Source organism: Physeter macrocephalus, chromosome 12 (genome assembly GCF_002837175.3).
Source record: "Physeter macrocephalus isolate SW-GA chromosome 12, ASM283717v5, whole genome shotgun sequence".
Lineage (NCBI taxonomy): Eukaryota > Metazoa > Chordata > Mammalia > Artiodactyla > Physeteridae > Physeter > Physeter macrocephalus.
Genome location: NC_041225.1, coordinates 43605246 through 43622150, shown reverse-complemented (window position 1 = coordinate 43622150; position 16905 = coordinate 43605246). Strand labels below are relative to the sequence as shown.

General features: G+C 38.2%; 1 long non-coding RNA gene across 2 annotated transcripts in view; it reads right to left on the bottom strand.

The window, feature by feature from the left end:
• Nucleotides 1-11068: 11068 nt before the first annotated feature.
• LOC102994239 (uncharacterized) overlaps nucleotides 11069-16905 on the bottom strand; it is a 32661-nt gene continuing 26824 nt past the window's right edge. The window contains exons 3-4 of one of the 2 annotated variants that reach the window (XR_447929.4): nucleotides 14275-14366; nucleotides 11069-11663 (exon numbers count right to left, since the gene is read on the bottom strand). This is a non-coding gene — a long non-coding RNA (uncharacterized lncRNA). Of the gene's footprint in view, nucleotides 11664-14145; nucleotides 14367-16905 lie in introns of those variants that run through there. The other variant, XR_008618849.1, reaches the window with a different exon arrangement.

Here is a 16905-nt window from a genome sequence, read left to right as displayed (position 1 = left end):
GGATATATGTATATGTATGACTGATTCATTTTGACATACAGCAAGAAACTAACAAAACCTTGTAAAGCAACTATACTCCAATAAAAATTAATAAAAAAGGGACTTCCCTGGTTGCGCAGTGGTTAAGAATCCGCCTGCCAATGCAGGGGACACGGGTTTGAGCTCTGGTCCAGGAAGATCCCACAGGCCACGGAGCAAATAAGCCAGTGCGCCACAACTACTGAGCCTGAGCTCTAGAGCCCGTGAGCCACAACTACTGAGCCCGCGTGCCTCGAGCCTGTGCTCCGCAACAAGGGTAACCACCGTAATGAGAAGCCCGTGCACCGCGACGAAGAGTAGCTCCCGCTGGCTCGCTGCAACTAGAGAAAGCCCACGTGCAGCAACGAAGACTCAATGCAGCCATAAATTAATTAATTAATTTTAAAAAATTAATTAAAAATAACAATAATAATAATGTATTGTCATTGGTTCATTAATTGGAACAAATGCACCATATAATGTAAGATGTTAACAGCAGGGAAAACAGGGTCGGTGGTCAGTGGAGGGTTTACAGTAATTCTGTACTATCTTTGCAACTTTTCTGTAAATCTAAAACTATTCTAAAATTAAAAGTTTATTTTTAAAAACCTGGATAGGGAAACAGTTGGATACACAAATAGAAACACATCTATCCTTGTTGCCTGGTTTATACAAATTAAGCCAGGCCTGCCTAATAGGTAGCTTCGCAAGTGGTATGATTATTTTATGAACTTCAGAAACACAAAATTGGATTATCAGAGTCCTGATTCATGTTAATAGTGTGTCACGAATCCAGGATTATCATTAGTCCTTTAGTCCTTTCATAAACCTCACTTAATTGATTTATACTGTATGTATTATATAATAAAGGACTCATGGACCCACCTCTCAACCCAAGAGCTTTTTAAAAGGCCTCCATGACTTACGCTGACCCATGTGTTCCTCCTCTATCCCATTCCCCAGCCTTCCTCTCAGTAGTAATCATTCTCTTAAATTTTGCTTTTATCATACCTTTGCTTTTCTTTACATTTTATTACACATGTGTGGCCTCAACAATATGCTAGTTTATTTATGTTTGAACTTGTCATATTACATGTTGTCTTCTGGGACTTTTTCCTTTGGCTCCACATTATGTTCCCTGTATTTATCAATAATGATATAGTTAACTCATTTTCACTGTTGTATAATATTCAGTAACAGGACTGTACCACAAATTTTTAAAATAATTTTCATCAGTGGTTTCTAAATTTTTGCTGTTACCAGTGGATCCTGCCATGAACACTCTTACACATGTGTCCTGGTAAACATGTACTAATGTTTCCAATGAACCAGAGCTTTATGAGATTGAACGATCTTAAAACTGCATAAGAATCCAAGCCCAACAGTTTACTTGCAGAAAATATGTCCAGGGAAGAGCATATAAATTCTTCATCTTTGAGGCAAAGGAAAATATGAATTACACACTAATTCCATGTCAGGATTTAACTGTACCATAAAATCCAAATTAACAATGGTTTAAACATACATGTTGCTCTCATGTAAAACATCCAGAGATGAGAAGCCTTGAGCTGGTATGACAAGGTCCACAAAATTGTCATGGATCCAGGTTTCTTCCAACTTTCTAGTTTACTATCCCTAGGGTATGACTTTTATCTTCATGGTCCAAAGGGCTGCTCAACTTCTAGCCATTATACCTGCTTCTCTGTCAGTAAGAAGGAAAAAGAAAGGAAGAAGAATATGCATCTTCCATTCAAGAACCCTTCCACCAAGTCACATATGACATTCCTAATCTCATCTCATTTACCATAAGGTAGACACATGGTTACATCTAGTTTCAAGGGAGGCTATAAAATGTAGTCTTTATTCTGGGCACCCCTGTACTCAGGTAAAAATTCTATTACTAAAGAAGAATGAGAAAAAGGACTTTGAAGACAGTTAGCAGTCTCTGAGAGAATTGTTACAGCTAAAGTGAGAGCAGAATGTAAACCAACCCAATAAGGATTTATGTTGAAAAGCATAAAGGAAAAATAAGCACTGATAATATCACCACCCAATGATTATCACTGTTAACTTTTTGAGATATATTCTTCCAGACTTTTTCATCCATATATACAACCACATATATCTCCAGTTTATCCATAACTATACCTATATTTATATAAATATATCCACACATTGCTTTCAAAGGGACTATTTAAATTATTGCAATAAGTCAAGAAAGATGGCTAGGTTGTTTTTCCCCCTTTAAACTCTTAATAAACTTCATGGGAAATGTAACATTGGAGTAACCAGAGGAAAGAGGAGAATGTGCTCTGTAATTACATTTTTTAATTTCTCAGAGTTGTCAAATGCAAAATAACTTAAGCTGCATACAGGGTGCTCTGGAAGAAGGATTTAAAGGAGAATTTAAAAGAAAAATGGGACTTCCCTGGCTGTCCAGTGGTTAGGACTCCATGCTTCCACTGCAGGCAGCGCGGGTTCCATCCCTGGTTGGGAAACTAAGATGCCACATGCTGCGCAGCACAGCCAAAAAATAATAAATAAATAAATAAATAAATAAAGATTAGCCATCTCAGAAAAAGTGCAGGCACCTCTTCAATAGGGAAGGTGACCAGAAAAATTAATGGACACCAGAATTTTGGAAAAACCCAGATCAATAGAGTTTCCCAGACCATAGATAGGGATAGGTAAAAATATCAATAACTAGATTATTTACCCCTAAGCATGCCCTACCACCTGAGCACAAGATAGGCTATTTGGGGAGCTGCTCTCTTTAATATGAGTCCTCTAGATAGTGAACCAACATGGCATATGACCTTCAGTCAAGAAAAAGGACTATTACACAGAGCTACAAATTCGCTCAACAGATTTAGCCTAGTCTTCCTGGAGACCATAGTCCAGTAGGGAAGACAGAGAGGTGCCTGTAAAGATGAGTTGACATTTACTATGTGACAGATGCTGTACTAAGCACTTTACTTGCATTATCCAATTTAGCATTTATAACAATCTATTCTTAACCCCATTTGACAGATGAAGAAAATAAAGTCATAGGTTAGGTAATTTGGTTGAGGTCACAAAATTAATGTGACAGAGCTGAGATTCTACCCAAGCTCTACCTGACTTCAGAGCCCCTACTCTGGGCCACTGACAACCCAAGTAGTTAGTGTTATAATAGAAGTTTCTACACAATTCTGAGGAAACATGGAATAAGCATCAAACATCTTTCGGGGAAAACTTGTTGAGTAGTATAAAGATGAGAAAATGTGAAGTATAAATATAATGTCGATAAGTGTCAAAATAAAGATCAATGTGAGCATTGATAAATGAATGGAAAAGACAGATTTCTGCCTCAGAGCCTATTAAGGCTGGGTTTTACAAGTAGCCTTCTTTTCATTATTGGCTACACAATTCAATCCTATATCATCTAGTATCTTTACTCTTATTTTAGCAGTTAATCGTATATTGACATTCTTGCTTCTTATGAAGCTATTTTCTCCCTGTGAGTCGCCTCCATACATAATCAGCTCATAAAAAGCAAAATGCAACATGTTTGATCGTTTCTTGGTTTTGGTTTTTGTATTCCTGATTGAGGTACATATTAGCATACTAGGCAATAAGTAAATGCTTGAGTTGAATTGATAGCCATTTATTTCAAGTTGATTCAGAGTGGTAAATACATGAGATAAGCATAGAAGATCCAACATGTGGGCAATAGAGAGTCCACAAAAAATTAAAAAAAATTTTTTTAATATTTAAACTTATAATCTGAGAAAAATGTCTAGAAGTAAAAGAATATCTGAATCTACATATTGAAAGGAACATACAGAGCTGAGACTGGAGAGTTGGCAGGAACCAATCATGTTGGTCCTTATAGTAGGCCACTACAAGAAATTTAAATTTTGTTCTAAATGTAATAGGAATCCCTTGGAGGATTGTAATCAAAAGCACCACTGGTTACACAAAATGGAGAAGTAAAAATGTGTGTGGACCTGAAAAAAAATGAAATATGAGAATTAAGAAATGGTTTTACTTTACAACATAAGGCCTTCCTGCTTCCACTGTAGTTGTGGAAATTCCCTCATATTCTCTCTTATATGGAACCTCCTTTTCTTTCCATCTATCAAAAGAGACTAACTTTATACCAACATTTTTTTTTCCAATATAGGTTTTTACACGATATTAAATATAGTTCCCTGTGCTATACAGTAGGTCCTTGTTGTTTATCTATTTTATATATAATAGTCTGTATTTGTTAATCGCAAATTCCAAATTTATCCCTCCTCCACCATACCAAACTTTTTGGCATGGCGTTTTGGGGGACCAAGAATAGCAAGCAATTTGGGCACTAAGGGTGTGAAGTTAGCACTACAATTGTCAAGATAAGCCTGGAAAGCACAGTCATATGATAGTCATATGATAGGGGAAGTAGCTGGGTAATCAGAAACCAGTTGCCAAGGTAGAATGAGACCTAAAATTACAACTCAGGGTTGGGAATGAAAAGGATATGAAGAGGAATATTCAGAAAACAAAGACCAGGACGTGGTCTAGAACTCTCTATATTCAGCATACTGGAATATCAAACATGAATCTATTAAAGGGAAGGGGGGTAGAAGTGGGATCAGAGAAAGAAACAATCAGAAAAGTTTTTGAAAATCGATGCTTTCCACCCAAAACTATACCTTAGCAGGTGGGGAAATATTAACAGTTTTCCCCGTCAAAATTTTGTCACTTTAATATCAGTGTTTATTTGATCTCTTCTTTGGATTTTTTTCGCATTCTTAATTTTTCATTCTCTACCTCTCAAATTGTGTGTAATTTTCTGCAAGATTGAAATTCCTTATTTTTTTAATTGCCATTTGCAGCAATGTGGATGGACCTAAAAAATATTATGCTTAGTGAAATAACTCCGATAGAGAAAGACAAATACTATATATATCACTTATATGTGGAATCTAAAAAATAATTTTAAATGAATGTATATACAAAACAGAAACAGACTCACAAATACAGAAGACAAACTTATTGTTACCGAGGGGGAAAGGGAAGAGAGGAGGGACAAAATAGGGGTATGGGATTAACAGATACAACACTGAAATTGTTATGTGGAAGGTCTTGGTCCTGACAACATGGGATATTAAGCTAGTGTGGACCAACTCTTACTACAAGTATATTAAAATGCTGTATAATATAAAACTAATTATATAGTCAAGATTGAGAGAAAGGAAGAAAGAAAAAAAAGAAAGGGAAACCACAGAGGTCAAGAACAAAAAGTGAATTTAAAAATCAGAGCAGTAGGGCTTCCCTGGTGGCGCGGTGGTTGCGCGTCCGCCTGCCGATGCAGGGGAGCCGGGTTCGCGCCCCGGTCTGGGGGGGTCCCGCGTGCCGCGGAGCGGCTGGGCCCGTGGGCCGTGGCCGCTGGGCCTGCGCGTCCGGAGCCTGTGCTCCGCAACGGGAGGGGCCGCAGCGGAGGGAGGCCCGCATACCACAAAAAAAAAAAAATCAGAGCAGTAAACTCCAGTTATCCTGTAGTAACCTAGAAAAGTGGGATACTGGAACCCGGGTATAAGGTTTAGGACTGGAAACTGGGATTGATCGTCCATACAGGGAAAAAATGCATGACTCTGAACTTGAAAAAGGCAGAGTGTTGGAACTGGGACTTTGCCAAGATGGTCTGTTAAATCCATGACAAAGGAACAGGAAAAACGTTATCCCAATGGCCCACAGAAGTTTCAAAGAAGCTCTGTACCTAATACTGGATAGACTAAATCTCCAATGGGGGAATAAAACTCTAGACTACCCAAATGAAAATATGGGATCCATATATTTACTACCCCTAAGGTACAGAAATCCCCAAACTGGTCCAGGACTCACAAAATTTCTCAAACCCTGGCAAGAGAAAATGTAAAACATCAAAATAAGAGTGACTCCCATAGTTCGAGGCACTAAGATGAGGAAAAACAAACATTCTATATGCCCCCCCAGAATGAGCCCATAATATTCAAAAGAGATGAAGAAATGAACCAGCATGAGGTGGAGCTCATACACACAACAATGGGTAGAATTTGTGTGCTAACAACCAGGTATAAAAGCAAATCAGAAAGAGACTAGATATTTAAGTTTAAAATGATTAAGTTTAAAATGATTAAGGAATTGACACCAAAAAACATAATTCTTAAAAGGAAAAATGGACAAATTGGACCTCATCAAAACGTAGGACTTCTGCTCTGCAACAGACCCCATAAAGAGAATGAAAAGATAAGCTACAGAAAATATTTGCAAACCACATATCCAACGAAGAACTTGTATCTAGAATATATAGGAACTCTCAGAACTGAGCAGTTAAAAAAAATCCAATTAGCAGAAACTAACACAACATTGTAAAGCAACTCTACTCCAATAAAAATTAATTTTAAAAAATCCCGTTAGAAAATGGGCAAAAGATATGAACAGACATTTCACCAAAGAAGATATGCAGATGACACGTGCACCAAAAAAGTGCTAAACATCATTAGCCACTAGGGAAATGCAAAGCCTAACAACAATGAGATATCACTAGGCACCTATTAGAATGCTGGGGAGGATGTGAAGAAACTGGATCACTCACACAGTGCTAGGAATATTAAATGATATAGCCACTCTGGAATACAGTTTGGCTATTTCTTTTTAAACTAAAAGTGCAGCTAACATATGACCCATCAATTGAACCCTTGGGCATTTATTCCAGAGAAATAAAAACCTATGTTCACACAAAACCTGTACAGAAATATTCATAACAGCTTTATTCATATTAGCCTAAAACTGGAAATAACCCAGATATTCTTCAACTAGTGAATGGTTAAACAACAATGGTATGTACCATAGAATATTACTGAGCAATAAAAAGGAGTAAACTATTAACACACATACAACTTGGATGGATCTTGAGGGAATTATGCTGAATGAAACAAGCTAATCTCAAAGGTTATATACTGTATTATTCCATTTATATAGCATTCTTGAAATAAAATTATAGAAATAGAGAACAGATTTGTGGTTGCCAGGGGTTAAGAACAGGGTGGATGAGTGAGGGAAGTAGGTATGGCTCTAAAGAGCGGCATGAACCTCGGGGTGATGAACAATTCTGTATCTTCACTGTGGTGGTTGTTACACAAAGCTATACATGTGATAAGATTGCATAAAACTACACACACACACACACACACACAGGTGATGGGCATTTATTCCAGAGAAATAAAAACCTATGTTCACACAAAACCTGTACAGAAATATTCATAACAGCTTTATTCATATTAGCCTAAAACTGGAAATAACCCAGATATTCTTCAACTAGTGAATGGTTAAACAACAATGGTATGTACCATAGAATATTACTGAGCAATAAAAAGGAGTAAACTATTAACACACATACAACTTGGATGGATCTTGAGGGAATTATGCTGAATGAAACAAGCTAATCTCAAAGGTTATATACTGTATTATTCCATTTATATAGCATTCTTGAAATAAAATTATAGAAATAGAGAACAGATTTGTGGTTGCCAGGGGTTAAGAACAGGGTGGATGAGTGAGGGAAGTAGGTATGGCTCTAAAGAGCGGCATGAACCTCGGGGTGATGAACAATTCTGTATCTTCACTGTGGTGGTTGTTACACAAAGCTATACATGTGATAAGATTGCATAAAACTACACACACACACACACACACACACAGGTGAAATCTGAATTAAACAAATAGTTAAAGATATACAAGAAAGGAAAGAAACCACAATGAAGAAAATCTGGCAGGGGACTTCCCGGGACCTCCCCAGTGGCACAATGGGTAAGAATCCACCTGCCAATGCAGGGGACACAGGTTCGATCGCTGGTCTGCGAAGATCCCACATGCCGCGGAGCAACTAAGCCCATGCACCACAACTACTGAGCCTGCGCTCTAGAGCCCATGAGCCACGACTACTAAGCCCACGTGCTACAACTATCAAGCCCACGCACTGTAACTACTGAAGCCCACACGCCTAGAGCCCGTGCTCCACAAAAAGAGAAGCCGCTGCGAGGAGAAGCCTGCGCACCACAATGAAGACTAGCCCCCACTTGCCACAACTAGAGAAAGCCCGCGCGCAGCAACGAAGACCAGCCTGCGCTCTAGAGCCCATGAGCCACGACTACTAAGCCCACGTGCTACAACTATCAAGCCCACGCACTGTAACTACTGAAGCCCACACGCCTAGAGCCCGTGCTCCACAAAAAGAGAAGCCGCTGCGAGGAGAAGCCTGCGCACCACAATGAAGACTAGCCCCCACTTGCCACAACTAGAGAAAGCCCGCGCGCAGCAACTAAGACCAAACACAGCCAAAAATAAATAAAATTAAATCTTTAAAAATAAAAAAAAAAGAAAATCTGGCAGAATTTTCTTTTAAAACTTGTAGAAGTAAAAAATTATTGTCACTGAAATAAAAAGCATAAAACGTATGTTAAACAGCTTATTAGACACAGCTGAGAAAGAATCTGTTACCTAGAAAATAGATTTTCATAAATCACAAAGAATGCAGTACAGACAAATGCAAGAGATGGAAAATGCATGGCAGAAGCTAAGAGAGAGAAGACACAATGAGAAGATACTATGATGCCTCTAATAGGAGTTCCTGGAGAAGGAAATAGGGTGAGAGACAATGCTCAGAGCAAACAGATCGAATTTTTCCATACTTAAAGAAAGATGTAAGTTCTCACATTGAAGGACCAAGCAAGGAAAAAAAAATCCACACACAGACAAATGGTGGTGAAAGAATCTACAGGATACTGGAGATAAAGAGAAAGTCTCAAAAGCAACCAGAGGCAAAAGACATATTACCACAGAAGAATAACTATTAGACTGACAGCAGACTTCTCATCAACAACAATAGGATTTAAAGACTAGATTAATATCTTCAAAGAGCTAAAAGAAAATAACTATTTAACTTAAAGTTATACACTTAACTAAAGTATCTTTTAAAATAAGGCTAACATAAAGACATTTTCAGACTAACAGAAAGTTTATTACTCACAGGCTATCACTGGAAGACCTATGATAGTTACTTCTTCCTGAAGTATCAGAAGATATTGAAACAAAAGCGAAGAAATGAGATGCAAAAAAAAAAAAAGAGAGAGGTAAATTGGTAAACATGTAGATTAAATCTATACAAATATTCATTTGTGAAAACAACACTGGTAACATTAAAGACTGATGGGGGTTAGAAACAAAGTAAAAATAAAATACCACTCAAGAATAACATGTCAATGGGAGATGGAGTGACCAAATTTAAAGACTCTAAGGCCTATGCATTGTTTGGGAAGAGGATAGAACTCTTGGTTAACTTTAAACATTGTTAAGGCAACTGTACATGTTAAATATTAACAATAACCAAAAAAAAGTCTCTAAAAGTGTAGATATACAATTATATAACTTCCCAACCAACAGAGGAAAGAAGAAGACTTTAAAAAATCCAGACAGTAGATGACAGAAAAAGAGAAAGAAAGAGCAGGGTATACAGAATATACAAAATAACTTGCTAAAATTAATACCAAATATATTAGTGATCAAAACAAAAGAAGAGGGATTCTATCTCTCCATTAATAGTCAGCAATTCTCAAATTGGATTCAAAAACAACAAAGTTCTGCCATATGCTGATGAAAACAAAGGGATGATAAAATATCAGGAAATTATGCATATTTTAAAAACTGGCACACCAATATTATTATTATACAGAGTAAATGTTAAAGCAAAAGAATTATTAGTGATAAAGAGTATCATTACTCAATGATAAAAGGAATCAGTCTCTGTTTAGTTCCATGCTGTTTTTTCACTGTCTTTAACAATGCCTAGCACATAGTAGGTGCTCAGTAAATGAATGGTTGAATTTATTAGGTCATGAGGATGATACAGACCTAACATCTTAGCCTTAAAATATATAGAGAGCCGAGCTTGACAAAATTCTGAAGAAAACTGATAAATCTATAATAACACTGGGAGGTTTTTAACATTTCTCACACATGAAATAATAAGATCAAAAACAAATTTAGTTAAAGATGATTTTATCGGCAGGCGGACTCTCAACCACTGCGCCACCAGGGAAGCCCCAGATGATTTTTTGTGTGTGTGTGTGTGTGGTATGCGGGCCTCCCTCTGCTGCGGCCTCTCCCGTTGCGGAGCACAGGCTCCGGACGCACAGGCTCAGCGGCCATGGCCCACGGGCCCAGCCGCTCCGCGGCATGTGGGATCCTCCCAGACCGGGGCGCGAACCCGTATCCCCTGCATCGGCAGGCGGACGCGCAACCACTGCGCCACCAGGGAAGCCCCCAGATGATTTTTATAACTGACTTAACAACTTCAATCTAATGAGCATGTAGAGGACACTACACCTAACAATTATAGAATACATAATTTTTTAAGATCAGTTATAAAGTTATATAGAAAATATTTATAAATATTAACTATGCATACGACCACAAAGGAAGTCTTAACAAACGCTAAAGAATTTATATATAGACCATGTTTTCTGAGTACAATGTGATAAAGTTAGAAATAAATAAATTTAATGTTTGGAAATTTTTAAACACTTTTATTAATTTAGTCTTCAAAGTATAATTATGAATATAAAATACATAGAAAATAAACGGCAATGAAAACATTGCATATCAAACTCATAGTACAAATAGCACAAAAAGAAAATTTATTGCTTCATATGTATATTTTTAAAAGAAGTATGAAAATTAATATTAGAAAATGAATGGAGTAAATATCTAATGGAGTAAAATATCTAAGATTTAATAAAATATGGTAGACAAACTTCTGGTAAGGCTGATCAATGAAAAAAGAGAAAGTACAAATAAACAATATTGGAAATGATATAAAGATATAATTACAATTACAATAAAAAAATTCTCCAGTCAAATTAGTGCCAATAAATTTGAAAACAAATGACATGGATTTTTAAGATAAATTATTAAATTTAACTTGAGAATAAATAGAAAATATTACTAGTTCTATAATTATGAAAGAAATGGAATAATAGTTCAATCTACCACAAAGACTACATGAGGTTCATATTATTTTGCAGGAGAGTTCATTTCCAGAAAATGAACTGAAAAATGGAAAGTTCATTTTAGGAGGCTAGTGTATCCTTGATACCAAAACCAGACAATGACTGTACAAGAAAGGAAAATATAGGTCAACCTTGGTTATGAACATAAATGTAAAAACTCCTACACAAAATAATAGCAATCCAAACTCAGGAATGTAGTTTCTAAAAAGATTATGACCAATTGGGTTTATCACACAAATACAGTGATGAATTACCATAAGAAAAAAATCTATTATTTCATTTCAACACATTAATAAATTAAAGAAGGAAAACCACATGATCATCTCAGAGGATACAGGAAAAGCACTCAATAAAATTCAACATCCACTTATGATTTTTTTTAAAAACCACAAAACGCTTAGCTAACTAGAAATAGAAGGAGACTTCCTACCCTGAAAAAGAGTATTTATCAAAAACCTGAAGCAAACATTATAGTCAATAGTGAAATGTTTAGAAGCATTTTTTTTAATTCAGGAAAAAAGACAAGGACGACCATTATCACCACTTCTGTTTAACATCGTCCTGAAGGTCCTGTGAAAGAAACAAATAAAATGTGAAAGAATTGGAACCAAAGAAAAAAACTATCATAGCGTATTAATCACAGTTGTTTCAAATTCCTGGTCTGATAATTCCAACACCTCTGCTATATCTGAGTCTGGTTCTGATGATTGCTCTGTCTCTTCAGACTGTGTTTTTTTGTCTTTTAGTATGCCGTGTAATTTTTTGTTGAAAGCCAGACATGATATACAAATAAAAGGAACTGAGGTAAATAGACCTTTGGTGTGCAGTTTTATATTTATCTGGCTGGGGGTTACCATTTGCTATAAACTATAGGTGTCAGAGGCTAAAATTTCCTCTGTTTCTGTCTGCCCTGCTGTCTTTAGGTTTCTCTAGAGACTTCTTCTTAAATAACGTCTGAGACACACAGTTCTTCCATCTGTGTTCCCCTGTTATTATACAAGGGCCTTATTGATGTGGTGGTCCAGGGTAGGGAGACAGGAATATTCTATAGCCTATGATTAGGTCCCAGATTTTTAGTGAGCCTTGCCCCCTGGGCTGTGACCTTCACCAGTGCTTCTCGGTTTTATTTTACTTTTTCCCCCTTAAGTGAGACAGGAAGGTTAGAAGGGGCTGGAATTGGGTATTTCCCATCCTTCAGGTTAGTGGGTCTCTGGTAAAACCCCAGTCAGTTAGGCTCTGGTAAAACAGTTTCTCTTGAGGGCAGGCCTTGTTGAGAACAGAATGCTCTGGGCATATTTCAAAACAGAGTTTAAAACCTCTGTACCAAGACACCAAAACCACAGTTAAAAGACAAGTCCCATGTTGGCAAGGTTGTAGAGAAATAGGAACTCTCATACACTGCTGGTAGATGTCTAAGAGAGCACAATTTCTCTGAAGAACAATTCAATGCTATGCAGTAGAATTGAATATGTATATATATCCTAGACCCCAGCAGTTCCACTCTTAGATCTAAACTTGGTACTATTTGCCTTTTTCAATGTGGTGTTGTTTGCAATGATGATGTAAAAGCAAATGTGGGTAAAATGCTGGTGATTTAGCACAAATCAAGGCTGTGGTACCAAACTGTTCTGGTTGTTGTTGTATTCTTTATTGTCAGGCACTTGAAATAAAATCATCATCACCATCATCATCATCATCACCATCAACATCATCCAATTGTACTTATGAATTTTACTGATGAAGCAGTAAAAATTAATAAATTTTATTAAATAAAGCTCAACTCCAGAGTACATGTCTTTTGAATATTAGTATCCTGCGAAATGAAATGGAAAATACGCATAAAACATTTCTGCACATGAGGGTAGTTGGTTCCCTCTCACGGAAAAACACTTGTGCTTTTTTTTTTTTAAATTCTTTTTTTGAGCTATGAGCTGAACTAGCTGCTTTTTTCATGGAACACCATTTCTACTTGAAAGAAAGACTGACAAACCATGGTTATTCAGACTTGGGATTTTGGCAGGCATTTTCTCATAAATGAACAAAGTGGGCCTGTCACTTCAAGGGAAGAAACTGACTGCATCTGTTGCCAATGATAAATTTTGAGCTTTCAAGCAAAAGTTAGAATTTTGGAAAACTTACATCCACTACTATGACCTTGAGAGTTTCCCAGCTTTCAGAAACTTCTATGATGAAGTCAGTGGTAATATAAATAAATGTGCTTTTTTGATACTGTATAATGAAATCTGTCGATGTTTGTAAGACATATAATTCAGTGAAGCAATGTTTTCCAAATGACCAAGAAAGATCAATGGGTTTTATGTGTAACAGAGTATAAGAAGTTCATTGACATTATTTCAGATTCCACACTGCAACCTTTATGAAACTATTATTTATTGACTTTTAGTATCTTTGATGAAGAATATCCAAAGTTATCTTAAAAGGTTATTAAAATACTCTTCCCTTTTCCAACTACATAGCTATGTGAGGCCTATTTTTCTTCATATAATTCAACAAAGACAGCATATTGTAACAGACTGAATGCAGAAGGAGATATAATTTCCATTAGGCCAGGCATTAAAGAGATTTGCAAAATGCAAAACAATGACCTTCTCACTAATTTTTTTGGGAAAATATAGTTATTTTTCATTTAAAACACATTATTTATGTTAAACACAATGGATTTGTTATTGTTAAATATTTTTTTAATTTCTCAGTTTTAATTGTAAACACCATACACATCAATAGATATATCTACACAAACAAAAGCTATTTGGGGTCCTTAATAATTTTAACAGTATAAAAGAATTATGAGAGCAAAACTTTGAGAACCACTGCCCTAAAGAAAAATATCTCCCATACGTTCCCCAAGAGACATGTACAAGCTTATTCACTGCAGACATGTTTGTGATTAAAAATTTTTTTAATTACTTAAAGTCTATCAATAAGGGAATGGATACACACATTTTGAAACAGTCATATAATAAAATATCTCTCTGAAATTAAAATGAATGAACTAGATTTATATGTAGTACTGATGTGGATGATTCTGAAACATGTTGAGAGAAATTTTTAAATGTTTCAAAAGGAGAGGTACAGAATGATACCATTTACATACATTTCAAAAACAGAGAGAAGGACATTATTGCTTATGGATACATCCATGTGTAGTAAGAATACATACCCTTGGATGTGGATACACAGGAAGATACATATCAACCTCAGGACACCAGTGGTGAGTGAGGCCAGAGAAAGTGGGGGAAGATTCGAACATACCTGTAAATTATTTAGAAAAATATGTGAAGTAGCAAGTATGGCACAAAGTTAACATTTATTAATCGGCATTGTTCTGTACATTTCTATTCATTTGAAACATTCTAGTGTTAAAATATACTTATTTTTAAATGCCTCTGTACATTTGCCATCAGTTAGTAAAGAAAAATTCAACTGGCTGGTTCCCAGGGGAATACGTTTTCTCCATCCGGGGCTGGACAGCCAGCTGTCCTGCTTTTGCCGGCTGCTTATTGACCCTAATAGATGACTCGGGATATTTGAAGGGTAATGTCTTTTCTGTCTGCAAAGCTCTTGATCCTGGGTGTCTCAGTCATGGCTGCAGAGGAAATTCTCCCTCAGATTTCTTACAGAACTCCTGCAGCTGTCAGGCAGGGCAAGAAGCCAGCATACCCAGAGAACAACTTGAGCAGGCATCAGCATAGTTCCCGCTTGGGGCAGGACTCCCAACACAGAGTATTCTGTTCCTTTTCCTTTTCCTTCTGAAGCCAGAGAGCAAGCCTTTGATTCATGTGGCAATGATATCATGTAGCCTGCTGGGTGTAGCTGAGCTCTGGGCGTGCATCTGGGAGGCACCTAATCCCCCTAGCACTCCCTGGAGCCTCCTGAGCCCCACTGGATAATTTCATGGTACAGCCGAGATGATATTTTTACCTTTAAATTCATAATTCAGCCCAGAAGCCACTCAGCTTCCCGGAATTTTTATTAAGAATACCCTCAGCAATAATTTTCAGACCTCATAGCCTCTGATAAGGAGGAAAGAGCTTGATATTCCGGTTTTGTTTCTGTTTGAAGAGCATATCCCCAAAGGAATCGTATGTGTCCCAGATTCAACACAGCTGTTAATTAGAGCTGAGAACACTTGGTTGACCCCGGTGCGGCTAATTGCTAGAACTGAGAAGCGTCTCTAAGGGCCTCATATGATAACAACTGAAAATTGTACTGAGCATCACCTAACGCTTCTGGAACCAGTTCAGGATGGGAAGCAATAGGCTCCCTGCGGTTCCTGGCGCGGGAGAAGCAGCTATGTGCTGAAGGAGCAGTATGAAGGATTCTCTTCAGCGATTAGAACACCCACATTTCACTCTGGATGTGTGACTTGAGGCACTGTGCTCGAAGGGCTTATCAGAGAGCTCAGAACCGTACAGTAGAGCATATGTGGCCTACTTCGGAGGACTTCCACTACTCCTGTGACATCTCACCCCAGTGCCAGTGCCTCCACCGCCTCCCGGCCGGTGCTGCACAACAGGGTGTAAGACAACACCTGTTGGGACCCTTGACCAAGTTCTGAGGTGCAGCTGATGCAATCATTCTGTTTCCCCATCTTAAAATGACAAGTCTAGCTCTCACAATGAGAAAAATGTATTGAAATCACCTAGTTCCCAGTCTGGCACACAAGAGTGGTGACCACTTCTTCTCCCCCTTTGCTCTGGGGGCAGAGAAGACAGTGGAAATAACGAGAAACAGGAAGGTAGGCTGACAGATAGAGAGGGCAAGAGCTGGGCCCAGTGGGAAAGAAGAGGAGATAACAGAGGCAAGTACAGTAAGGCAGAAAGTCAGAAAGACAGCCAGAAGGCAGTGGTTAGGGAGAGGAGAAAGGGGAGTAGAGGAGGCACAAAGGGTGGAAGAGGAACGTAGAAGAGATGGCCAATTAGAGACAGCAGAGAGGTGGCTCCACCTCCTTTCCCCCAGGTCCTGCGAGACAGTAAAAATCAGCAGAGCTCACCATGAGTGTTTTGGCCTTCTCAGCCAAGAGGCCCAAAACATACGCCAGATAGTTTAGAGCTCTGGACGACTCTACTCCCTTGGCCTGGCCCAAGGAAGGTCACCTGGAGCCAGCAGTGTAAGGAGAGACTCATGATCCCTTTTCCAGAAGAGGTCCAAACCGTGAGTCCAGTTCCAGGAAGTGACAGCAGCAGAAAGTAACCCAGAGTCAGCCTTGCCCAGAGCCAGAGAGGGGAAAGACCCAAAGGGAGTTGGAGGAAAAGGGATCAATTTCATTTGCTTCTAGACCAACACTGGCTGAGGACAGCTCCCTGTTCCAAAGACAGCCAGGGACCCCACATCGCTTGAGTCTCTAATTGGACCTCTCAGATGGTTTTCCTCCTAAGGGACACCTCTCAATAACAAATGTACATGGAGGAGGCCCTGCGTGCTCAAGCCTGTTGTGGGCAGCAGTGGGGGAAACAGGGACAGCAAAGGCGGCTGCTGAATGCAGGCAACGTGCTGGAGAAGAAAATCCAACACACAAGGAATCACAATGTGCAACAGAGAAGAGCAACAAATGATGGGGCGGTGCAGGCTCAGAGTCTGTAGGAACTGGAAGGGGTGGCAGGGAGGGCTGGAGTAGTCAGGGAGATTTCACATAGGAGGTGGGACTTGAGGACAAGTGGAACTCTTCAGGGTAAATACAGGGGCAGGGTTCCTTGCTTGGATAAACTGACAAGGTGGACCTCATTTGCTTGGAAGGCCCATTTTAGAGAAGGATGAGAAACCATGGTCCTTTATCACCCTAAATTTACAT